General features: G+C 40.6%; 1 long non-coding RNA gene across 1 annotated transcript; it reads right to left on the bottom strand.

Annotated features, from left to right (window-relative positions):
* Nucleotides 1-2,025: 2,025 nt before the first annotated feature.
* On the bottom strand, nt 2,026-26,904 carry LOC132646748 (uncharacterized). Its single transcript, XR_009584996.1, has 5 exons — nt 26,859-26,904; nt 25,567-25,641; nt 21,615-21,723; nt 3,880-4,014; nt 2,026-2,206 (listed from the first exon to the last, which is right to left on the bottom strand). It is a non-coding gene; the product is annotated as an uncharacterized LOC132646748 (long non-coding RNA).

The following is a 26,904-nucleotide window of genomic DNA, read 5'->3' as shown; positions in this document are numbered from 1 at the left end:
GATGTCCATCCCATTTGCCTTTCTGAGTGAAGATTGATCATCTTACCCAGGGTCCTTCTTCTTGCTTAGCTTCTTTAGGTGTACAGATTTTAGTATGTTTGTCCTATGTAAATCCAATTTTAAGTGAGTATATACCATGTCATTAAAGAAATGCAAATCAAAATGACCCTGAGATTTCACCTTACACCCATCAGAATGGCTAAGATCAAAAACTCAAGTGACAATAAAAATTTAAATTTATGTGTGTGATGTCTGCTTATTTTTCTGTTTTCTTATTATAGGACAGTATTCATTTCAAGTTTTTGATAAAATTAATGTTAATAAAAGAAAAAAGAAAGAAAATACAAGCACATGATAAAAAAATCACAAAATAGTAGGTAAATGACAAATCTGATGTATGCAAAAATAAGCAATTTTCTCATAAGGAGTATTAAAGTCTTTGGTGAAAATTCAATTTGTTGAGGACAAGTATTCATACCTAGTAACAGGCATCTCTAGAAAGCATTTCTAAAAACAAAGGAAAAGCCTGGCAAGCACAACTATGCACTATCCAATGCTGATTGGTTAGTGTGTTTTCAGATGCTTGTGACAGAAAGCAGCTAAGAACATCTCAGCCAGTAAGGAGCATCTCTGTGCCTCCAGCATCGGTTCAGCTGTCCGTGGTCTCACCAGGGACGCGAGTTCTCACCGTCTTCTTTTCTGGCACCCACAGTCTGTCAGTGGCATACCAAGCTTGTCCCTGCAGGGTCACATGATATCTACCATGACATCAACTTCTAATTCAATGACAACCAAAGATGACCAGATTCAAGAAATTAGAAAGAATTCTGTTTGCTTTGTTCTGAGAACAAAAGAAACTAAACCATTTACGTATTTAAACAAAATACGTTTAAAAGAAACTAAACCATTAAACGTATTTAATCCTCTTGTTTCTTAAGCAAGGTTACATTCCACTTTCATACTAAATCAACTGTTGATTTTCCACCCCCCAGAAAAAGAAAGGAATTGACAAAATTGCCTCAGTATGATTCTGATATACTTACTGGGGCCAGAAGGAGTTAATGAAGACCACGGGGCTAGGTAACTGATAAGCTATCTCTTGGCAAGGATCTGAAGGAACTGGCTACCAAGTGGGCACCCACATTGTTGCTATCCATTCAGATTAGCAAAGGGTCTTCCCAGTTCCAGATGCTGGGACTTGATGCAGGCAATAAGCACTACTTGGTCACGGTCAATAGTAGGAACCTGAACTATATGGAGAATACACACAGAGGATGTGTCCTTAACTTACAGGTTTTCTTCTTAAAGTTTCCAGATAGAATAAATCTCAAAATAAGTAAATGGTCTCAGAGCTTCCAAGCCCTGATTGATAATTATTCTGCATTTTTAACCCTTAGATGCTGTGAGCCAGAGAGACACAAGGGGGGAAAAAGGAAGGAGTTGTTATCATTTTAAGGATCTGCTATTTTTTAAATGTCCCATAGTAGTTACTTGTATGGAAAGTTAATAAACAACAGAATCTAGAACATATCCTGATATTTAGATTTTAACTTGCAAAAGAGATACATGGAGGACTGTATCTTACCTGGAGCACAGAATGTGTAAATGCTCCGATGAGTATATTTAGTTCCAAAAAAGCTACTTGAAACGGGCTGTTAGTATCCCACTCATGTCTCTCCAGGCATTTGTGCTTTAAATGTTTTCAAAGATTAAATTTTTAACTGTGTGTTCCATTCGACAATGAATAAAAAAATGCTAAGAAGAATCTGTTCTGAAGTTCGGAGAGACAGGAGAAATCATCCGACAATTAGTGACTAGGCAACTAACAGTATCACAGCCTTTGTATTGATTCTGACTCTTTTTTTTTTCCCTAACAACAATGCTTTGATAGTTAACAATGCCAATTTTTAAGTACCAATTTTAATGCCAACTTTAAAGATGTAGAATATGATCAAAGTACAACAGTATGCATGAGATGCATTATTTTGTACACCAGCTTAAATGATGTTTAATAAAAGGGTATGTATGAACCAAGGTCCAAGGAAGAATAACCTACTAGTTTACAGCAGTTGTTAATAGTCAAGTGGCAAATTGTCTTCAGGGCCTGCTGACCCCAAGGCCCAGGGGCTCTCCACTGAACAACCCTGCTTCTTGCCTGTCTGGGCCACAGCTTCTGAAGGACAAAATCGGGAATCCAAAAATGAAGCTAAGAGATGTGGACAAACAGAAAAGGAAAGTCAAATTCAAATCCAGACCCCAAAAGGAGGCATTAAGCACCTGCTATGTGCCAGGAATTGAACAGACAAGAGACAATGAACCAAGGTAGACACTGATGGGAAGAGGAGGAGGAGGAGGAGGTGAGGGCCTGCCGGCAATCCTGAGACACCCTGAAATCTAAACAGAAGGGCTGTTTGTGAGTTCTTTGGCTTGGGGCTAGAACAGGAGTAGGTGTGGTGGGGATAAACAGGCACACCTGAGGAACAAGGACCACACGGATCAGGGGTGGGCTGGAGAGCCACACCTTTACAGGATGAGTGCCTTTTCCCAGTCAGGTGGGGTTCCCTTACTCTCACTTGTATATGCTGGAGGGAAGACAGGTATCCAGCTCTTACTTAACTGATAGACATCTTTCTGCTTGGATATAGGCCAAATACTTTAAGCATTGGTAGAAGTTACTTTTCTCATGAATGTCAGTAAGCATGCTTATTGGGGATTATTTCAGTGACGATAGCTTTCCCGTGTTACCTTTGGAAAACCCATCACTGTATCAGCACCCTTGTTACCTCAAACCCCGATGCTGAGGTGGTGTGGCCTGTGCTGTTGTCTGGGTCAGCATTATCTTAGATATCTGTCACTAATGGAGATTAAGTATGATTGCTGTGGTTATTGGCCCAGGTGGTGCCACTCTGCATGATTCAACTGCGTGATTCGTCATATGGAAAAGAATGCAATTTCTTTTAGCCCATCAACCTAACCAGCCAGGCTTCATAGTGACCTGCATGTTTCTTACTAGTGCATCCCGCATTTGCCAGTGCTACCAAGAAAACATAGCAGGTGTCTATAATTATCCAAAACTAAAGGAAGTCAGCATTTGTGCTGAAATATCCTTTCTAGCTGGGCTTACCAACAACTCATTTTATAATCAATGCCAAAACAGGTATGCCTCTGCAGCATCCTGAAAAAGAGCGGGGAGGCGGCTCAGCTGATAGGCTGCTTGAGTTTGGATCCCCACCACCCACGCAAGAGGTGGTCTGGGAGGACACAGGTGTAATCTCAGGACTGGAGAAGCAGGGACAGATGGATCCCTAAACCTCCCTGGCCAGGCCGCCTAACTTAATCAGTGAGCTCTGGTTCAGCCAGGGACCCTACCTCACAAAATAAGATGAAGAGTGGGTAGTCGAGAGAGATACCCAGCTTAGACCTCTGTCCTGCACACACATACACATGCGTGCACACCTGCACACACCTATCTTCACACATACCAATGTGTACATGCACATGCACACCACAGAGTCAGTATATTGTGAGGAAAAGCAAGCAGAGACAAAATACAATGTCACATCCCTCTCTAAACCTGTTTGAGAGTATTAAAAAGAAAGCGTAGATGTCCCATAAGGTGCTTGCCAAAGGTGGCCAAAGGTGGCATTTTGATCAGCCCAGTCAGACTGATTCCTGGGAAGTCACATGAGCCCACTTACTAAGAATGATTAAGAGAGTAGCCTACTTCTCAAAAAGACCCCGAACTCATTTCCAAAATGAATTTTTCAGTATTTAGACAGAATTTGGAATTGCTCTGCAGAAAATGTATTAGTCATAGGTCATATTGATTCCATTACAATAGTATATAAAAGTTCATTGTCTTACCCAAGAGACGCTTACCATGAATGTTCAGAAGCTCTGAGCTTAGAGTCAGAAAGACACTTGGATCCAATTTTTTGGTTTAATGGCTGGTAATGTAGTTTAGCAGTAGATTTTTCTTTTTTCTTTTTCTTTTTTTTTTCCTAACACGTGCAACTTGATCAAAACAAACAAACAAAAACAGCTTAATGCTTTGATTCTGCACTTTCTTGGGCAACTTGCCTAATCTCCCTAAATCTCTTCATCTGAGCAGTGGTTTTCAGCCTGTGGGCTGCAACCCCTTTGGGGGTCAAACAACACTTTCACAGGGGTCACATTTCAAATACTCTGTACATCAGATATTTACATTATGATTCATAACAGTAGCAAAATTGCAGTTATGAACTAGCAACAAAAACAATTTTATGTTTGGGGGTCACCACAACATTTGGAACTATATTAAAGGGTCATGGCATTAGGACAGTTGAGAACCACTGATCTAAACTATAAAGTCAATAAATTTAACCTTAGCATCTTGCTTGTTTAAATCTATGAGCTGATCTAAATAAGTACTGATGATATTCTATGACTCATTTTTATTGTTTAAGAGTTTTATATATGCATGTGCTTTGATTAAACATGTCCTCCCATTTCTTCCCTTCCAAATCCTCTCCTATACCCCCACTACTTTTCCCTCTGAACTTCATACATTCTATTTTTTTTAAACCCATTTATCTTGCCTGTGTGTGAACCAGTGTAGGACCATCTATTGGAGCACAGGTAGTCTCTTAACTAAATCCATGATAAACAGAGTCTCCCACCCCCTGCAGCCATGCCATTAGAATCTCAGCTAGTGGGGGGGGGGGGTTATGAGGCCTCTTCCCAGTCCGTGCCAGGATTCTTGCTGGCTTGCTATTGTGAGGGCTTTATACCTTCAGTCACAGCCATTGTGAGTTTATGTGTGCAATGGCCCTGCCTTTCCCAGCAAATACTGTTTCATTGAAGACATCCTCTAGCTCTGGCTCTTATGACTTTTCTGTTCCCATCCCTTTAGCTATGATGACTGAGCCAGAGATAGAAAGTGTGTGATGCAGACATCTCATTTAGAGCTTACCACTGAATAGCCTCTTACTTTCTGCATGTTGGCCAGTTAGTGGTCTTTGTATTAATTGCCATCAACTACAAAAAGAAGCTCTTCTTGGGAAATAGTAAGATCTGGAGAGGACAGGAGCTCCACAAGGAGAGCAACAGAACCAAAAAAATCTGTGCACAGGGATCTTTCCTGAGACTGATACTCCAACCAAGTACCATGCATGAATATAGCCTAGAACCCCTGTACAGAGGTAGCCCATGACAGTTCAGTGTCCAGTGTCCAAGTGGGTTCCATAGTGATGAGAACAAGGACTGTCTCTGACAGGAACTGATTGACCTGCTCTTTGATCACCTCCCCCTGAGGGGCGAGCAGCCTTACCAGGCCACAGAGGAAGACAATGCAGCCACCCCTGATGAGATCTGATAGACTAAGATCAGAAGGAAGGAAAAGAAGACCTCCCCTGTCAGTAGACTCGGGGAGGGGCACATGTGTAGAAAAGGAGGAAAGGGAGGGGTTGGGAGGGGAGGAAGGATGAAGCTATAGGGGAGATACAAAGTGAATAAAGTGTAATTAATAAAAAAATTTGTTAAAAAGGAAAAAAAAAAGAAGCTCTTTCGCTGAGAACATATTACTAATCTGAGTATAACGAGAAGATCTTAGTGGCAATTTCATATTATGTCCACTTAGCAGAATTAAAGTATTGTATTCTCCCTCGGCCTATAAACTAGCCAGTCACATTTGGTCCAGTGACCAGTACCAGGCATGAGTCCTGCCTTGTAGAGTGAGCATTAACTATCATTAACTATCAGCAGGAAGTTATTGGTTGTTCTCATCTGTGCCACTACTGTACTTCCAGGCCAGTCATCACTGTATCTCGTAGAGTTCACAGCTGGGCACAATTGCTGAATACTTTTCTCCCCCAGTAACGTAAATCGGACCTTCTAGCACTATGAAAGTTACCCAGTAAGTATGAAGCTTCCAAGTTAGTGCCAGCTTGATTTATGACTCTATGGCTCAAGTATACGGCGTCTTCAGCAATAGATCTTCCTTTCAAGTTCTGGAGAGAAACCAAGAACAGTGTCTTTTGCATTTCTGGGATCTAAAGGACTATAAAGAGATGGAAGCAAGGGTTTTGCTTGTTTGTTTGTTTCTGTTTTGTTTAAGATGGGGTCTCTCTCTCTCTGTAGTCCGGGCTGTCCTCCAGCTTGCTATGTAGACCACGATGGCCTTGAGCTCACAGGTATTCTCCGGCCTTTACTTCCTGGGTACTGAGATTAAAGGTGTGTGTTACCACACCCAGCTACAATTTAAATTTTGAAAGCAATTGACTGTGTAAGGGATTATAAAGACAGTTACTTAAGAGCCATTATTTGATAATTGAGAGAAATTTAAAGATTTGGATTCTTCAAATGCTCTGTAAAGTATAAAGCACAATCTGTTGTGTGTGTGTGATTTCTGGGCTTACCATTCGTATTACATTACCAATTGGAAGGCTGTTTGTCCTGGCCTCATCATTCTCATATGACTGCTGTTCTTTGTATAAGGTTGAAGCCCTATAAAATTTCCCCCTTCCATGTTATCAAGTCTCATAACATTATACAAACCAGTAGGTTGTATTCATATACTTAGGATTATACATATATGTAACAATTAGGAAAAAGAGGCCATGAATTTGAAAAAGAGAAAAATTTGAAAAAGAGGGGGAAATGATACAGCTGATTTTAACTTCAGAACATACAAAATTAAAATGATTAAATAAACTGCAGAGCAACTCTCCCCCAAAACATCAATTTCCTCCATGTTGGCAATCTCAACCCTCCATCTCACCATCCCAAAACTCAACACAGCACTTTACCCTCCAAATCCATTGCTACTGCCTAGCTTATTGAAGGGCGCCTAACATGTATTCAGTCACAACAATCAGAAAGCTAGCCGCCATCCTAAACGTCTCCATGCAGGCGTGGTACACCCCAAACATCTAAATCAGTTACAACGAAGTTATAGCTCTTGACCTGGCAGAACGTCAGTATCATTTAGGATGTCCTATAACACACCAAACCCTATCCCAGATTCAGAAAGGCTGTAGTACACCATGAGAATAAACTAGAGACCTGTCTCAGGGGAGCAAGGTGAAGAGTGATAGAGCACACTGTGTCTAATGTCCTCCTGTCTTCTATATGCACATAGACATTCATACCAGCACACGCGTGGGCACACACACACACACACAATTAAACCAAACCTCATTGGGAACTTGATACTAACTGAGATTTAGGAGATGTTCCAGCATGCCTCCTTATTTACTGCACTTCACTTCATGCCTGCCCTGCATTCACCATGCGTCCTGCAGCACCCTTACCAACAGGACCCCTGTCTCATGTGAATACTGAAATGGTTCTATACATTCACATCCTGCATCCAGGATATGCATTCAACTCTTTTTCTAGGGGCTTGAGGATGCACTAACCTGAAGCCAAACCTTAACGAACACCAGACAATCACATGACTCTGCTTGCTTCCTCTATTGTGGTGAGCAGGACCCACAGCTATAGCTCACTGAATCTACCTCCTTTCTCCAGCCTGAATCACAACGGTGAGACAGTCTGTGGAGACTGCATCTCTCAGTGTGCTTTCATTTCTGTGCCTCACACCCAAGTTCTGCCACAGTTACATGCCTTAGCCAAATGGGAGTAGTTATTTTAATCTGTTTCATCCTCTTCCTCTTTCCACTTACTCAAAGGTCAATTAAACAGTCAAGTTCCCTCTGTCTCAATGAAGCCAGGAAACAGCATTTCTGTATTTATACAGAGCCCAATTTACCAGTCGTTTAAAATGTAATATATTCCTTCTTAAGGTAAAGTTCTGGGTCTTTTCTAAGCCAATACCTAAAGACAGGATCAGACAGAAATAAATATTAAAATGTTTATCATCCATTCCTCTGTCTATACGCTGTGGTGCAGAGTTGGAGATTTAGCTTCATCTGTGGTTCTGCCACTTTCCACATAAGTGATCCTGGTCATGTTATATGATGTCTGTGAGCCACACTATGATGGTCCATAGGAGAAGAAGGTAACATCCCCCAATGAGGCTGAGGACCCTGACAGACTTGTGTGCCTGGCCCAAATGAGGTGTTCAGTCAACAGCTGCCTTTGGTATTTTTTTTTAAAGTGTCACGACAGACCATTGCTTTCCAGTCATGTTATAATGAACAGATCATTATAGTATGGAGAGAAAGGCACAAGCAAATAAATAGGACCAGAACTGAAGAAATGAAACCTACAGTAAGGCTGACCTGTAAGGAATATCACGTCTAAAGTGTCCAGGAGGAAGAAGAGAGTTGGAGAACTTCCTAAAGGGATGTCATTTTTGGTGGTCTGATAAGTCTGGCAGGTTATATCATCAAGATGTCAGGAAGTAAACTATTTGATTCTATAAAAAAAGACAGTGTGTTTGAAATGGGACCCCAACCAATGGCTGAGAGTGTTTAGAGGACAGAGAGAGGCAGTGTTAAAGACATGGAAGGTTGATCGTCAGGACAGATGCAGCCACGGCAGTGATGATGATGATGATGATGATGATGATGATGATGATGATGATGATGGCTGTGACTTCCAGTGGGCATCCATTATGAACTGGGCACTCTGTTCTTTTACATTCTCTCCTATAGAAGTCACAACACTGAAAAAAGTGGCTTAGGTTCCATGTGAGAAAACTGAACTTTGGAGTAGTTGGGGATGGGACAACAGATATGCCCGAGACTATGCAGCCAGTAATCATGCCTCCACACAGGAGCATGATTGTGGAGCAGTGGGTGGGATGGGAGTTGCAGTTCAATGAATACGGGCCTTTCTCATGACTCTCTTGAATCAATTTGCATAGGGCACTCATAGTGAAACTAATACACGCTTCTTCTCTTACCTCCACTGGGAGCACTGGGGAGCAAACTCTGAGCCTCACACGTGCCAGGTAAGCTTGCCTAGACTTGATCTAGATCCCGGCTCTACTTATTATATTTCTTTACACCCTAAGATTCTTTTTCCTCAGTCCTAATGAGGACTGGTTTTATAGGTACATGTAGGCCTAAGGCTAAGGAGCGCTTAGTTGCCTTGAGTGTCAACTAAAGGCTGGCTATACCATTTCAGACATTTATCTTAACTCTATCCTTTCAACTCATACAGAAGTTATCTCACAAATCCACTATATTATACTTGTCACCTGGAGAACTTTCCAGAGAATCAGGTATGGATAATTAACTCAAAAAACTCAAGACATATTTCATCATTCTCTCATTCTTTAAAAAAATAAAAACAAACAAACAAAAAAACAAGATATGGAATAATGTGTTATAACACAGGAGTGAGTGCAGGCACAGTTCACAAAAGTACACATTACAATGCATATGGCACTTCTGAGCCAGGTGGGTGTCACTTAGGAAGGAGAAGCAGAAGTATCCAAGATAAAGGAGAAAGTAAAGGAGAAAAGAAAGAACTAAAAGAAGGAAGGAAAAAAGAAAGGAGAAAAGGAAGAGAGAAAGGAAGTTATATACATGAAAAAAATGTAAATCTAGAAAAAAAAACATATGGTATTAGTTGAAATGTAGAAGTCTGCAGGCATGGTGGCTCATGCCTTTGATCCCAGCACTTGGGAGGCAAAGGCAGGTGGATCTCTGTGAATTCAAGGCCAGCCTGCTCTACCTCATGAGTTCTAGACTAGCCATGGGATATACAGTGAGACCCTATCTAAAGAGAGAGAGAAACAGAAAGAGAGAATAAAAACAGTGAGACAGAGACATAATACATACATACATACATACATACATACATACATACACATACATACACTTACACATACACATACACATACATGGAGAAAAGCTAAAAAGGAAAAAGAACACACCAGAGTATAAATGGGTTGATTCTGAGTAGTGGAAATTTTACTATACTTATTGACATTTTATATATTTGTTGTTTTGTTATGATTTTTTAAAATTATTTTTAATTGTTTGTATGTGTGTGTTTGTAGATAGATGCTTTGGGGTGCCCTGGAGCTGGAGTTATAGCAATTGTACACCTCCTAACATGGGTTCTGGGAATAAAACTTAGGTTCTCTGCAAGAGCAGTACATACTCTTAACCACCAAGCTATCTCTCAAGCCCCTACTTTTTATATTTGTTTGTTTTTATTATTCATTTTATTTATTTATTTATGATAATTTTTTCACTTTATATCCCAATTGTAGCCCCTCCCTCTTCTCTTCCCAGTCCCACTCTCCCTCCTTCTTTCTCCCTATCCCCCACCCCTAGCCACTGAAAGAGGGAGCCCTCCTCTGCCATCTGACCCTAGCCTATCAAGTCTCATCAGGACTGCCTGCATACTCTTCCTCTGTAGCCTGGCAAGGATGCCCTGCCAGGAGGAACTGATCAAAGAGTGGGCAGCCAAGTCCATGTCAGAGACAACCCCTGCTCCTCTTACCAGGACACCTACATGGAGACTGGTTGCTATGGGCTACATCTTAGCAAGGAGCCAGGGTCCTCTCCATGCATGGTCCTTGTTTGGTGCATCAGTCTCTGTGGGGCCCCCTGTGCCTAAATTTGTTGGTTTCCTTGTGGTGCTCCTGTCCACTCCAGATCCTTCTATTCCCCCAATCTTCCATATAACTCCCAGCGCTTTGCCCAAAGTTTGGCTCTGAGTCTCAGCATCTGCTTTGATCTCCTGCTGGGTGGAGTCCTTCAGAGAACATGTATGGTAGGTTCCCATCCTGTTCCCTCTCTTCAACCACTTCTGCTGTCTATTCTATTTGCTCTTCTGAATGAGAATTAAGCATCTTCCCTAGGGTCCTCCTTATCATTTAGCTTCTTTAGGTCTGTGGATTTTAGTAAGGTTATCCTGTATTATATGGTCCAACTATGTTCAGGTCAGCTTTATTCATAATGAGCAGAATCTGGAAACAACCTAGAATGGAATCAACCAAAGAATGGATTTAAAATATTGTGGTACATTTACGCAATGGAATACTACTCAGCTATTAAAAACAAGGAAATTATGAAATTAGCAGGCAAATGGATGGAACTAGAAAAGATCATCCTGAGTGAGGTAACCCAGACCCAGAAAGACACGCATGGCCAACCATTGGGCAGAGTGCAAGGAATTTTATGAGAGAAGTGGGAAACAGTAAGATCTGGGGAAGACAGGAACTCCACAAGGAGAGCAACAGAACCAAAAAATCTGAGCATAGGGGTCTTTCCTGACACTGATACTCCAACCAAGTACCATGCATGGAGATAACCTAGAACCCCTGCACAGATGTAGCCCATGGCAGTTCAGTGTCCAAGTGGGTTCCATGATAATAGGAACAGGGACTGTCTCTGACATGAACTGATTGGTCTGCTCTTTAATCACCTCCCCCTGAGGGGGGAGCAGCCTTACCAGGCCACAGAAGAAGACAATGCAGCTACTTCTGATGAGACCTAATTGACTAGGATCAGAAGGAAGGAAAAGAAGACCTCCCCTATCAGTGGTCTTGGGGAGGGGCATGCGTGCAGAGGGGGGAGAAAGGGAGGTAATTGGGATGGGAGGAGGGAGGGAACAACAGGGGAGATACAAAGTGAATAAAGTGTAATTAATAAAGAAAAAAAGATTTGAAAAAAACAAAAAATAAATAAAAGCACACATTCTATTTAAAAGAAAAAAATGACTAGGTAAATAAAAAACACTAATTTTCTGTCTTATACTCATACATTGAAATTAAAATGTGGTGTTTTGTTTTAAAAAATCATATTTGCAGATAATGAAACCTTTACTTAAAAGAATAAAAGTGCTGGCTCTCTGGAAAAATCTTAGCACATTTGGAACTGTTTCTGGATTGGGCTCAGCCAACCCTCCTATTTTCTCAGTCATGTAACTGTAACGCTATGGTCCAGCAGTCTGCTGGCCTGTAGTCATCAGAGCTATTTAATAATTTCCTTAACACTCTGAAGATTTTGTCATTTTCTTGACTACCTTATAGACCAGGCTTAACAAGTTTTTGGGTCTATCAGCTGTCAGACTTCTTTCCGGCTGTCCATTTCCACAAAGTGATGTGGTAAAACAGAGGACCACACAGGCGAGGGCTGGTTTTAATTGTCAAACATTTCCCACTGTGTTTGGTTTCCCCCCTCTCCCTGATGGACTCCAGGAGAACTCTTCTGTAGAGAGCTGCTCCTTCACGCCTTCCAATCCAAACAGGAGCCAACGCCCACAGCATATCCCTCAAAGAAACATGTCACAAGCCAGTATTGGCCTATAACATCTCAGAACCCAAGAAGAAAATAGGTGCCAACTTGATCACAAAGAACATAGGAAATATCAAAGGACCCTTGTTACTGTCTCACGGTGGCCAGCATATTAATTTTCTGTTCCAAAATACCTTGGCAGCCATTTTACTCCAGGGAGCCAGAAAGGGAAAAGTTTGTTTTCGAAACATTACCACCAGGAGAGGGGAGGGGGAAACCCCAGTCTTACACACACAAACAGGGCTCTATCTCTGACTGCATACACCCAGGCAAATGGAGACATTCCTGGCATCTTGTTCCCCAAATTCCCCAAAGGGATCTATTCAAAGCTGTAATGTGGGCACCTGGCTCTTCCACCTGCTGTTTGCTTTATTTTAGTAGGTAGACAGATTCAGTCAGATTCATTTCTGTAAAACGATGCTGCCCTAGATGACTGTACTGAAACCCCATCAAAGGTGCTTTGTGAGGGGTGTCTGGATTACTAGAAAGACATTGTGACAGTTTTCAAAGAACTCTGATGAATGCAATGTGAGGCTAATAAACACAGATAAAGAGGATAAATGATATGCAGATAGATAATAGATATAGATAGATAAATAGATGATAGATAGATAGAAGATGGATGGAAGGACAGACAGGTAGATGGATGGATGGATGGACAGATGGATGGATATACTGTGACAATGAAGAAGGGTCAGGGTGTCTAAGAGGAACATTGACCTAGGCATAGGAAAAAACAAAAAAGTAAAAGAATCTGGAGCCAATTTCAGTTCTTTAAAAACAAAAGCATTTTGACCTCACTTTGGGTCAATGTCGGAGGACATAAATTGTATGGAAAAGACCCAAGCCTTCCAAAAGCTTCTTCATAAACCCTTTCCTTGCCTAAAACAGGAGCAATCCCTCCATCTTTTAGCTTTCCTCTTTTTTCAGAAATTTAATTTCTGAAAATAAATTATCTCTATTATATGTGTATTCATTGATTTCTTTTGATTTTGGCAAAATGAATGAATAAATCAGTCCTAAAAAAAAAAAAAGTCTGCTAGAAGGCCAACTGGAAAGATTTTCTGGTGAGGGTCCAGGACTTTGGTGTTTGCATTGCTGCCTCCCCAAGAACACTTCAACACTGTGGTCTTCCCCAGATCTCTCTGAGGACCTAAACAATCTTATGAAAAATCTACACCCATCACTAACACTTTTCATTTTACCAGACCATGGGGAAACCTCAAGATTATACACATCCCGTTCCCTGAAGGAAATGGGAGCCCGAAAATAGAGCTGGACAGTGGTAGCACATGGCTTTAACTCCAGCCCTTGGGAGGCAGAGAGGCAGGCGGATCTCTGTGTTCAAGACCAGCTTGGTCTACAGAGCAAGTTTCAGGACAGTCAGGGCTGTTACAAAGAAACCCTGCATAAGAAAGCCTCAGCTAAGATTTGAAAGGCTCTCAGCACAGGCTTAGAAAGAAAGAAACATACATTCACCTCACAGGAAGAAGTGTGCAAGGGGAACTGATTACAAAAGGCACTGAACTGGTTACTTAAAGTATAACATGCAAGGCCTGGAGTCATGACTCAGCAGTCAAAAGCACTGGCTGCTCTTCCAAGGACCTGGGTTTGATTTCCAGGCCCTAGAGCTTCACAGCTGTCTGTAGCTCCAGTTCCAGGAGCTCCAGTGCTGTTTCCTGGCACCAAACATGAGTGTTGTGATTTACACACATGCACATACCCATACATTTAAAAAAATACAACACTAAAATAAATAAATAAATGTAAATACATACACAATCTACAAGAACTTATTAGAAATGGAGAGCCTGGGGCTTTCTCCTGAACTGACTGAATTTTAACAAGACCTGCTGTTTGCTGGATTTTTTTTTTTGAGACACACCCCCAGATTCTTCAAGTCCCTTTATCTCTCCTGCCCCAAATGAATGTAACACAGCTTTAACTGCCATTATCAGGTAAAAGCAGGCCTAACTGCTTCAACTGGTATCAAGTTGGGAAGAGCTTTTTGTTGTTTAAAAAAAGTGAGGTGTTTCAGAAAACATTATGAGACTACTCATACATATACAGGAAGAGGCGAAATGTGGATTTCGGTTACTGTTAAGTTTGATATGATTCAAATGACTAACAGCTACCAAACACTGGGGAAATAAAGACAAAAAAAAAAAAACCTTTAAAGCAAGAAAATAACTTGATTTAATGATGACATAAAGAGAAACAGCAAGTCAGTCAAGTGCTGTATTTTATGCACAAAAGTCTAAAATATAGCAATTTAAAAAAAGCAGGTACAAATAAGAACGTGGTACATAAAGAGGAACTGCAATATTAAATTGTAGACAAGCATTTACGTGTCATGGAATAAGATGCTTGAGACCATTTAAGGTCTAGAAATCCATTCTTCAAAACATTTTCTGCAAGACCCAACAGGGCAGAGAAACAAGTCTTATTCTCCTTAGAAACAAAACATCAGATAGCTAATTGGTGGTGGGAAGTATAATAGGTTAAAGGGCTCTGTACCTGTGCCCAGAACCTCACAATCAGCTTCCTGTGAAATCCCTGCTTCATAAACATCACAGAAGAAATGGGCCAAGAATAAGCAAAAAATGATTTTGACAGTTTTTCCTCTATTTTTTTATAATTTTTATTTTTTATATTAATTACAGGTTTTTTACTTTGTATCCCAGCCGTAGCCCCCTCCCTCATTTCCTCCCAAATCTACCCTCCCTCCTTTATCTCTTCCCTGCCCCTCTCTAAGTCCACTGGTAGGAGAGGTCCTCCTTTCCTTCCATCTGACCCTAGTTTATTAGGTCTCATTAGGACTGGCTGCAATGTCCTCCTCTGTGGCCTAGCAAGGCTACTCCTCCCTCTGGAGGGAGGAAAGGTCAAAGAGCCCGCCACTGAGTTCATGTCAGAGACAGTCCCTGTTCCCCTTACTAGGAAACTCACTTGGATGCTGAGCTGCCATGGGCTACGTCTGAGCAGGGGTTCTAGGTTATATCCATGCATGGTCCTTGGTTGGAGAATTGTAGCCAAATACAGATTCAACAAGGGCCTCTTTCTGGAATCTTGGCTAATAGAAGTGAGAAATTGAAATTTTATTTGCATTTAACCTAATTATTTATAGTAAACTGAGATTCAGTTGAGCTACTGAAAAACTTTAGGTATATTGAAAACAATTTGAATACACGAACTCATTTTTCTAGGTGTAAAAGTTGTATAACTCTAAAAATTATTTCTAGTAGCAATGTAATGTTCTGACACATGCTATAAGTGGATACTAAAGTCCAGATATTAAGTATTTATGTGAAAAGGATACAAAATTTTTTAATATTTTTATATTTACTATATGTTAAAATTGGTATTTTAAACATATTGATTTAAGTAAAATATATTAAAAGTATGTTAATATTAAATCAGTCCAACAAAAGATACTATATTATATTATTTCATTTATATATGGAATCCAAAAATTTTATTTTTACTTCTGTCTACAAAAGTAAAAATATTTCTATAGCTAGAAAAAAATGATGATAGGCAGAATGAGAGAAGGAAATGAGACAATGTGGGTCCAAAGAGACAAATCAGTGTACCTAAAAGCAACAGCTGTAACATACAGTATACTGCCATCAGTAGTATACCACGTTAAGGATTTCTGTTAAATGAGCTAATTCTCACCACGGGGAGAGAAGATGGGTAACTATGTGACATGTTAGTTTTTTTCACTCTGCCGGCCATCTTACTCTACCCATGAACCGCATAATATCACGGTTATGTGTTGAATATGCATGATAACGCTTTTATGGACATGAATGTTTCTGTGTGTAAGGAAGCCAGGGGGCAACCTTAGGTGTCATCTTCAGGACTGTCATTGACCTTCTCTGAGACAGGGTCTCTCAGTGGCCTGGAGCTCATCATGGAGGCTAGACTGCCTGGCCAGTGAACCACACAACCCCTCCATCCACAGTGCTGGGACTACAAGTGTACACCACCACACCTTGGCTATTTTATGTGAGTACTGGGACCAAACTCGAGCCCCACTCCTTGCTAGACAAGTGTGTACCAGCTAAGCCGTCCCTTCATGACCACAATAACATTTTTAATTAAATGAGCTTATCCATTTCTTTTTATCTTTGTAAAATGTCTGTAATTCTTAATTATATAGGTGGTTTGAGTTATATTTCCTTTAGACAGCTCTACTCATGTGCTATTCTAAAAGAATCTGTGATTTTATTTCATTGTTTATGTTCAACAAAGAAACAGAAAGTCCTTCAATCTGGGGTTACTAGTACTTAGCTTTTCTATCAGGCATGCCTAGCTTAAAAAGGAAAGACACAAACTGAACAACAGCAAGACTGCCATTTCTCCTTACCTTGCCTGTACCCTGGTATGGTCAAAGGTGAGCAGAGCCAAGCTCATAAAAACATGTAAATTCCCAGCTCTACAACACTTCCCATCGATACACAAGTGTTTCAGGAATGCATTCTACAAAGAGAAACTCCCATCATTTTCTGCTCCTTTGCTTCAGATGGGGAAAGGGTCCTCAGCTGTTCCTCCTCCTTTGCTGCTAAGTGTCCATGAAAACTGCTGGTCATTGAGGGACCCCTCAGCCTGTTGCACCCTGCCTGCCTTTCGGAAGCTACATGCACTGGCAGGTCCGTTTCAGCAATAACAGTACAGCTAGCTCTTCTCATCTTCTGCCTACCAAATAGAGAACAAAGGCTCATGGCCTGGGTTTCTGGTGTTAAGAAACAATCTTGGGGGTGTCAGTCCTGGTCAGCTCCCATTCATCCTCCCAGATGCTGCTAAGAATTCCTTGTTACAGGAAACCTTCCGAAAGATCAACCACTAAGGCTCAAAATCAATTTTCCCTACCATTGTTCTGTCCAGTCAGTTTCAAGGAAAGCAGAATCATCCAGAAACTCATCCCCTACCCTGTGTTTTCCCAGCTTCCACCTTACCACAACAGAATCTGTAACAAAAGCCCTAGCAAGGATAAAGATTTTTAACAGGTGATGGACATCAGTCATCCTAGGTCTGAGAAGCTGTGAGAGAGAGATCTCAGATTGGAGGCTAGCCTGGGCTACATAGGAAGACCCTGCAAAGAGAGGGGTAGAGGAGGTAGAGGAGAAAAAGGAGGAAGAGGAGAGGGAGAAAGGAGGGAGTGGGAAGGAGAGGAAAGAGAGGTGAACAAAGGAAGCAAACATGAAGCCAGAAGTTTAGGTATAGCGTGCTTCGTGCTTCGGTCCAGGGTGACTATATGGTTCTGAGCTGCTCCTCTATACCCATCCCACCTCAGGGCTTAAGTTAGAAATAGTTTTGAGATTTTAGTTTAAGTCAGTTTTCTCACATAAGACAAATACAGTGTGGCTTTTTCCTCTAAATTTGTTTTCTTATTTGGAACTGCCATTTACCAGAGCAAAATAAGTGCTCACTGACCACGCACACAAAATGCAATAAAGCACCTAAGGATGGTCTTAAAATTTTAAGACTCCAAGTACTAAAATCCCTGGCTCTATGCATTGACTATAGGCCTGCACTACCCTGCATTTTCACCTGCATGATCTTATTTCAACCAGTTCTCAAACAGAACAGCCGTATGAACACAGGTTTTAAAATAATTTAAAAATAGACATAGACTTCTGTTTTAATATATCCATTGGTGTTGATGTATTTAAGGTGATAAACGGAAAGTTTCTGGCAGTTAAATGGGTTAACAGGTTTTTTTTCACGTCAAATAAAACTAAATAATCTTACAAACAGGTTATTCTGGAGGCAGCTTTCCAAGAACTGCCACTCACTTCCAGTTAACAGAAAATTGTATTCTTAGAAATCTCTATGCTCTTTCCTCACTGCACAGTGCTGGGGGGGAAACTATGGCTCTTTGAGGTGGTGCATATCAAATGCACGTGGCTTAGTGTGAAAATGGGAGGGGATTTTTGCTAATGCTCATGGTTTCCCAGAAGATGTACACAAATGCTCTTAGAAATATTTTGCATAGGTATGAAGTAGGTTTGCAATGCCCGGATAATTTTTGTACAAAGTATTTATTTATTTTATAGCATAATTGAATCATTTGCCTTCCCTTTCCTTCCCAAACTGTCCCATTTATCCTCCTTACTCTTTTTAAAGTTCTTTTAAAAGTTCTTCTTTTATTACTTGTTGTTGAATATATATATGTATATATATATATATATATATATATATATATATATATATATCACTAAATACACAAATACAATCTGCTCAGTCTGTATAATGTTACTTCTGTGTATGTTTTCAGGACTAGGATCCTCCCTGAAGACACCGTGAAGACACCAGAAGGCACCTTGCAAGCTTCTAAAGAATGGAAGCAACCAAGAGTTCTTACCTAGCTATGATGCCTATGAACTACATCAATGACCAGCCCGGCCCAATAACCCTAAGGGTACAATAGTGGAACACATACACTGGCAGTAACCAACAGTTCTCTCATAAGACTTCAGACATGTCAAGAGGAAATGCATGCCCGGTACTAGAGACCTAGCCAACTAACCAGGGCTAGTGAAGTTGTGGATCTTGGAGGATAGCCTACAACCACCACTTTATTAAACCAGCCAAGTCAAGACTGGCAGTAACGTGATGGGCAAATTACTCAGTGCAACGTAAGGTGGACACTAGTGCATGGTGGCCACAGCCATGTTAGAAGCACAGCTGGCTAGGCTCCAGCGACTGTAGCCTAGGCACCCGTGTTTAAGGAGATCTTTTTTTTCTTTTTTTTATTTATTTTTTTATTAATTACACTTTATTCATTTTGTATCCCCCCATAAGCCCCTCCCTCCTCCCCTCCCGATCCCACCTTTCCTCCCCTTTCTGCATGCATGCCCCTCCCCAAGTCCACTGATAGGGGAGGTTCTCATTTAAGGAGATCTTAATTGTGGATAGTTGATGTCATCAGTTGCACTGGCTCCTGTGGTTTAGATGTGGTTGGAATGTGTCCCCAAAGGTGTATTAAAACTTAATTCCCATCATGGCATATTTAGACAGTAGAAACTTAATTTAACAATAATGTTTAGAAGTTAGGCCTTTGGAACATGATAGGACTAAATAAAGGTATTAGGGTAAAGCCTTCTTGACTGGAACCTACCTGATGTCTTCATAAAAGCGAGATAGAACAGAAGAAATACACAATCTCTCTCTCTCTCTCTCTCTCTCTCTCTGTCTGTCTGACACCTACACACACACACACACACACACACACACACTTCCCGTCTCTTGACAACAATGTCTTTTAGCCCTCTTTAGAACACTTCCAGCAAGGCCATTGTTCGAGGAAGGCTCCTGATCTTGGTCCTTCAGAACTATCAGTCAAAGAAAATCTCTGTTCATATAATGCTAGCTACCCATAGGTATTTTCTTAGATTAAAGTAGAAAGAAAAAAAATGTGAGCTTGATGGTATTTTATTTGATCAATTATTTATGATTTGAGAAAACAAATTCTTAAAATTATGGATCCTCATTTACTAAAAGAGCCCATCCAGTATTGCAATGCTATTTTCACTATTGCAGAAAGCTCAGCACAGGGCTCTACAGAGCAATTCCCTGACTTCACAGCTATGGAAAGTCACTTTTAGATTGTTTTTGTGAACCACACTCTCTCAAACCAAAGCTCTGTACATCTATAACTCAGCAGTCTCTAGAGGGAATATATATATATGTGCATTTATACACATATATGTGTGTACATATGGATGCAAAACAGGTTAATTCACTTGGCTTATATACTGGGTGGCTGGATACTCGCAAAATGGCTATCGGCACATGGAGGAGCTATAGAAATGAGTAGCTTTTCCAAGATGTAAGCTGCAGGAAGGTGAGATCAGAGATGAAGAGCCTGACCAAGACAGGAGGCCTGAAAACCTTGCAAATTCATCATCATGGGTCTACATTGAAAGGCTTAGGAAACTAGTATCGATGTCCACAGGGAATGCAAACAGCATCAAATGCCTTTTCAGGAAGAACCAAGCCTCCGCATTCTTGCTGGCCTCATCTTCCTTTTGCTTTTGTTCTTCCCTGGCTTCCCTTCTGCCTTAGCTACTATCCCTCATGCCAACTGTCTCTGGAAATGCCTTCACTGTCATGCCTAGAAGTGTTTTCACAACCTCTAGGCCTTTCTCAGTCCAATCAGGTTGGCAGAAGAATAGCCATCATGGTTCACATTGTCTCTGCTGCCCAGGATACCTTTTTCCACTGCCTTGCTGATACCCCAGTTGTACCTAGTCAATATTATTTTTCTTTCAGATAACAACTCCACACAGATGCGACTCATGATATCCTACATTAGTTGTATTGTGGCTTTTTCCTTAGTACTGTTATCTGTCTGTTCAGTGTTTCCCTTCCCTGATTGATTAACAATGCCATGAGTTTCAGGGTCTTTTCTGCCCTGTTCACTATTGGAACAAGAAGTGCAAGTATGGAACAGTCTGATTTCCCTTATTTTATGCAAGTGTAGAGAAAGGGACAGATCTCAGGAGTGAGATGCAAAAATAAAATTAGCAATTAATACACATTAAGTAAATTATGTCTCAGGCACTAGGCTAAGAAGATTGGCACTGTAAATCGTAGCAGGACACCGCTGCTGTTCAAACAATCACAGTTATCTTATTTCAGTCAAAACACAAATGGCTGGTAAAGCAGGAGCAAATCTTGGTTCTGAAAATAGAAAATGTAAAATTCCCCTAGCTGGGCTTCCTTGTCTGGCCTCAGTGAAAGAGGAGGCACTTAGTCCTGCCATGACTTGAACTGCCAGGGCAGGTTGGTAGCTATGCAGGGCCTCCCCTTCTCTGAATAAGGGGATGGGAAAGTAGGGGGAAGGGGGTGGGAGGGTGGGACTGGGACGAGAGGAGAGGGGGGAGTGTGGACTGGGATCAGGATGTAAAGTGACTGACTGAATGAATGAATGAAAAAATAAATATGTAAATAAATAAATAAATAAATAAATGGGAAAAAAGAAAAGGAGAAAAGAGAGAAAGACAAATTGGAGAACAAAGAAACCTTAAAGGAGCAGCATTTCTCCTTGACTTTTTTTCCTTCGTTGTTCACCATGTCCCTAACTCAACAATCTGCTTTCTGAAGTGCCTTACATCTGAAGACAGGCTATAAAGCCCTTACCTAGAATTTTTGGAAATATTGAGATAACTAGGACTCTTTCTATTCCTTCAAAAAGAATGCAATGTCCTGCTGGAAGCCCTGTGCCAGCTACTCTGAAATGCATACATGATCAGAGGTAATCTGTGCTACCTTCAAAATCATGAACACTTAGTTGCTTGTGTACTCTTATCTCCCCCCCACCTTAAATCGGTGCTCAAAGTAATGACAGTGGCACACTTTGGTGCTGAGCTGGTAAGAGAAACTGAGAGAGTTGGTTCCATGACTCACTTTTGCTCACGCTTTCTTGAAGCTTCATTGTTTGACATCCCACCTTCATTCTCACCACATCTTGGCCACAACACTGCATCCTGAGATGACAATGATTACGCCCAGATCCCTGAATAAGAAACGAAACATTCTAGGTTTGCTTAGTTATGATTACAAAAAAATAAATGCTAGTCTCTGAAGGCTAGTTTGTACTCATGCAATTAACACTCATTGACCAACAAAGATAAAAGAAGGATGATTTTTAAAATGTGTTCACTTTTGTCATTTTTAAAAATACTTTCTATTTTTTGAAATTAAAATATAATTACATCACTAACCCCTTCCCTTTTCTCCCCTCAAACCCTTCCATGTACCTCTCCTTGCTCTCTTTCAAATTCATGGCCTTTTATATTGTTTTTTTATTCAGAGTTCTTATCACTCAAAATGTTGCAGTTCTTAACTCATTAATACAAAAGCTAGCTTTATAGAGATTCCTCTCCCCTTGAGAGCAAGGAATGACAACTGATGCTTGGCCAGTAAGAAGAACCACCAATTCCACCTGGCTTAGCATCTCTATTTGGGGAATGATTGTTTTTAAGGAATAGAACAAAAGCCTGTCTTCTCCAATTTATTTCTTTGGTGTCCTAAATATTTATTATACAGGTCCTCCTTGCTTGGTTAGAACTCTCCTAGGGTATTTTTCAAGGTTATGGGGTGCAAGAACTATTTGAAGTACAAGGTTTCAAGGTAGAAAGATACTATTTCCCTAACTTTTTTTCTCACATTGTTTGTTATTCATATGTAGGAAGGCTATTGAGTTTTATGTGTTAATTTTATAGCCAGCTATTTTGTTGAAAGTGTTTATCAGCTGTAAAAGTTTCCTAGTGGAGGTTTTACGGTCATTTATGTATACAACATAAATATAATATAGAGTCGGCTATATACAATGATATCATAAAATAAATGATATTTTCAAATAAAAACACTTTGACTTCTTCCTTTCTTATTTGTATCCCCTTGATCTCCTTCAGTTGTCCTATGGCTTTAGCTAAGACTTCAAGTACTATTATTTTGAATAGATATGAAGAGAGTAGAAATCCTTGTCTTTCTGATTTTAGTGGAAATGCTTTGAGTTTCTGTCCGTTTAGGTTAATGTTGGCTGTGGACTTGCTTAAACTGACTTTACGATGTTGAGGTGTATCCCTTGCTTCCCTAGTCTCTCTAGAAATTCATCATGAAGGGAAGTTGGATTTTGTCTAAGGCCTCTTCTGTATCGAATATGTGTGTGTTTGTGTGTGTGCATGTGTGTGTATTCCTAAATATATAAATACAACCTTCTCAGTCTGTGTGTATAGGTTTTTAAAGCTGACTATTAACATGTCAAAATGGAAGAAGGAAAGTTCATGAGTCCTCAATTCTAGACAAAAAAAAAAAAAAAAACAACTACGGGCAACTAAGGAAGGTAGAAAATGGGAAAACAGTCTTCCCTAGCTAAGAAAAGCACATCTAATAGCAGATGGCCAGTTCTATGTTTTTCAGACAGGGTCTTATTATATAGCCACAAACTCTCTAAAACCCACGACCCCAAAATCACATTCCTGCTTCACGCTCTCAAGTGTTAGGATGTCCATTGTATGCCACTGTGCCAGACTCAACAGAGTTTTTTTCTAACAGAAGCTGGTCCTAGACAGGGAGTGTAACTACACTTCTCCACTTCCACCTTTCTCTGCTTCTAGAAGGACACCTCATGGAGTTGAGAGTGACATGATAGAGGATAAGCAGGGAGTTTGGAAGGTCTCGGGAAACCACAGAAGTAAGAGAAATTACTAAGAGAAATAAATGTAAGTAGAACATGAATTGCAAAGCAGCTAGTGTTTCTATGTTATGTGTGAGCTCTCTGTCTCCACATGATCATGACTCTAGGCATGTCAAGGAAGTTAAAGGGTATCCAAATGGAAGAAATCAGCTACACTAAATTCTTATGACTCATTGGAGAGAGGCAGAAGTAGGGATAATTAGTCTTCCAGGGTAATGTTTGGAGTCTCTGATAGGTCAGCAATAGGTCAAAAACTTTCTGTGCCCAAGGAATACACCTGTGGCAGAGTTTCTACCTGGAGCCAAAAAGTGTTTCTTATGTCCAGAATAAAGACACGGGGAGTAAAAACACTGAGTAGAAGGTGTATGTGCCATGGAATGCTATAAACCAAGTAAGAGAACACATAGACACAGCACATAGACTTCAATCTGCCCCATTAAATGGGAATATGTGTGTGTCTTAAGAGCATCAGTGTATTGTGCTAAACAGCTCAGCTGGTCTATGCCCAATGACTCCAATGGATATGTTTTCTGCAGGACAGACTTAAAAGGAAAACACAAGCAACTGACAACAACAGAAAAAGTGATGGAGCTAGTGAAATTTCTTGGGAAGGGAGAAGAAGGAGCCACCATTTAAGCCATCACTGAAGCTTCTTTTCCCCTTCCAAGAAAATTTAACATCTAAGAATTCAAACATGATCTGTTAAGTTTTGAAGAAAGTAGAGGGTGCTGCTAAATGAAGGCTCCTTGAGTAGGGTCACATTTGCCTCTCTTCAGGAAAATCTGAAAGACTTTAGATGATGAGAATCACAATTCCCAGCATCGAGTAAGTCTAATCCTGTTGCCTCACCAGGAAAACCTGGAAAATTAGACTGCACAGGCAAATTGCTCAGGACTGTCATTCGGCTTAGTTTTTCTATAAAGCAATCCACAGCTAAAGGTGTCCTGGGGGCCAAAAAGTGGAACCTGGTGGGTGGCCTGGATGGGAGTGTGCACTTTGTAGCAGAAAGACAAAGAGATGGAGTTTTGGACTTGAGAAGCTTCTGAAGGAGGTGCTCAAACTCCAGGGAAAAATGCCAGTCCACATCAAGACTTAATAATCAACAATGAGCATCTACACAGGTGCCAGCCTTGGCTCTGTTAAAGGGAAGCCCTAATTACTTTAGGGAATGTGTTATGATACCCTAAAAAACACAAAGAGAAATACTTCAAAGGTGTGAGTAATAATAAAACCTGAATATGTAGTGACTTAAGCTTGTTAAAGTATTTTCACACAAATGATTATGTTGAATCTTCATAGCTCCGAGGGTAAAAGAAAATTAAATATCCTATCATTACTGCTTTGCCTGCCTTCCAGGCTTATTATGAGGCTAGCAATGAGGGGATAAATGAAAATATCTTTCCACAACAGGGAGAACTGACTTGGCCCCTCTACTCTAGACAAAGGTCCATATTCACAAGGAGCCCACACACATGATGGGAAGGTTGCCACCTCAGACCCTCAGACATCTTTGTCACCAAATGACTCATTCCATCTTTGTAATATTTGTGGTCACTTAACCCAATTAAAGCTAGCATTTCTGGAATGCTCATTCACCAGAAGAAAGCTGGTTTACTTCCCCTGCCCTTAGCTCTAATCTTCTGTTTGATTGCTCTCTTGAAACAGCCACACCTTAATCTAGCAGCTTGATCCTTTGGTATTAGAGTCCTCACATTGTCAGAGGGAGACCACAGAGTTTTTCATTACTGAGAATGGCTTCACTGTCCCAACTGATTCTACGGCTCCTGTACCTAAGGCTCAGGGCTGATTTCAGAAGAGGAAGCAGAACGCAGAAATATTGTAAGTACCAGAGGAATAGAAAGTTTGCTGTGAGACTGTGTCTGACAGAAAAGCCAAAAGCTACATCCATGATGTCTCACCAACATGGCTGCCTAACAACAGTTAAAGAAAAAGAGGCCATGAATTTGAAAGAAAGAAAGCAAAGCAGGGTATGTGGGAAGGTTGTAGCAGAGAAAGGTGGAGATGGGACATTATGTAACTATCTTATAATCTCAAAATATATTCTTGAAAAAAATATAAAGAATGGCTTGATACCCAAAATTACAAGTACAAATTTTCCATCCTCTAACCCTTTTCTCCAGTTCTTTCCCGACTTACCATGCTCACACCCACTCTTCAAACTCATGGACTCCTCCAAGTTCCTGTTTTCACTTCCTGGGTCTATCAGCCTTTCTTAAAAGAAACTACAAGTCACTGGACATCTGAACTAGTCACTCCCCAGTGCCTTCAATTGCACTTATGTTTCTCAATATCGCATTTACGAAGCAAACTCTCACCACAAATCAGTTCTAGCCTGGAACCTAGAAGGGTGAGCACTGAGTCAAATGTTAACCACCCAGATTACTGTCAGAACAAACATACAGTGTGTGACCTCAGGACCTCAAGAACTTTCCTCAATCTTTGTCCTTTACTAATTCTATTCTCTACTCCCCTAGGTAAGTGTTGTAAACTGGTTTCAATAACCTAACATTCATTTCTGTATCTACTGAAGAATTTTATAAAGATTTTTCCCCTTCTTTTATATAGACAATATACTTTCTTCTTCATTTCAAGAGCTGATGGTTCAAGAAGAGAAAAATTAGTCTTATGATATCATAAAGGTGATTTTTCAAGAGTTCCTAATTCCCCTGAGACCAGTAAATAAAAATGTTCCTAAGGCTCATGCAATGTTCTGTTGGTTACAGAGGCTCACTTACTTACATGACTGAATTTATGCAAGGACTTCAGAAGTTCTGTTACAATCCAGATCTCTCCTCTAAGCGCCATGAAAACTTCAAGTCAAACATTTGCACACTGTCTAAATAGAACCTCAAAAATCACATGCCTGGCTGGAGAGATGAGTAACATACTTGATATACAAGCATGAGGACCTGAGTTCAAATCCCCAGGACTCATGAAAATTCTGACATGGTAAAGTACATATGTAATCTCAGTGTTTCTAGAGTGAGATGGAAGGCAAAACCAGAAGAATCCTTGGAAGCTCACAGGCCAGGATGCCTGTGAACTACAGAGGCTATGCTCAAACAAGGTGGAAGGCAAGAACAGTGCTCAGGGTTGTTCTCTGACTATAAACATGCCATGACTCACTTGTGCCTACATGCAAATGAGAACACACATTCGTATACACACACACACACACAGCTAAAAGAAAAAAAAAACAAGCCACAATTAATCTTTGTGCTTCCCTTTCCATCTTTGCCTCTCTGTATCTTTCACACAGAGACAGATGAGAGAATGTGCACGCGCATGCACACACATGCAAACACACACACAAACTTCTCTTATCTCCCCTGCACTAAAACACCACCCAAGTTCCAGTCCTTGAGATAGAAACCTGGCAGTCATCCTTGTCACTCCTCTGCCTCATCAGATCTCTCAATAGTTTGTACCTGCATCATCCCTTAATCTTCTCTCAAGTCCAGTCCCTTGTCCCTG

This window comes from Meriones unguiculatus, chromosome 12 (genome assembly GCF_030254825.1).
Source record: "Meriones unguiculatus strain TT.TT164.6M chromosome 12, Bangor_MerUng_6.1, whole genome shotgun sequence".
NCBI classification, from domain to species: Eukaryota; Metazoa; Chordata; class Mammalia; order Rodentia; family Muridae; genus Meriones; species Meriones unguiculatus.
This window is presented reverse-complemented; position numbering and strand designations above follow the sequence as displayed.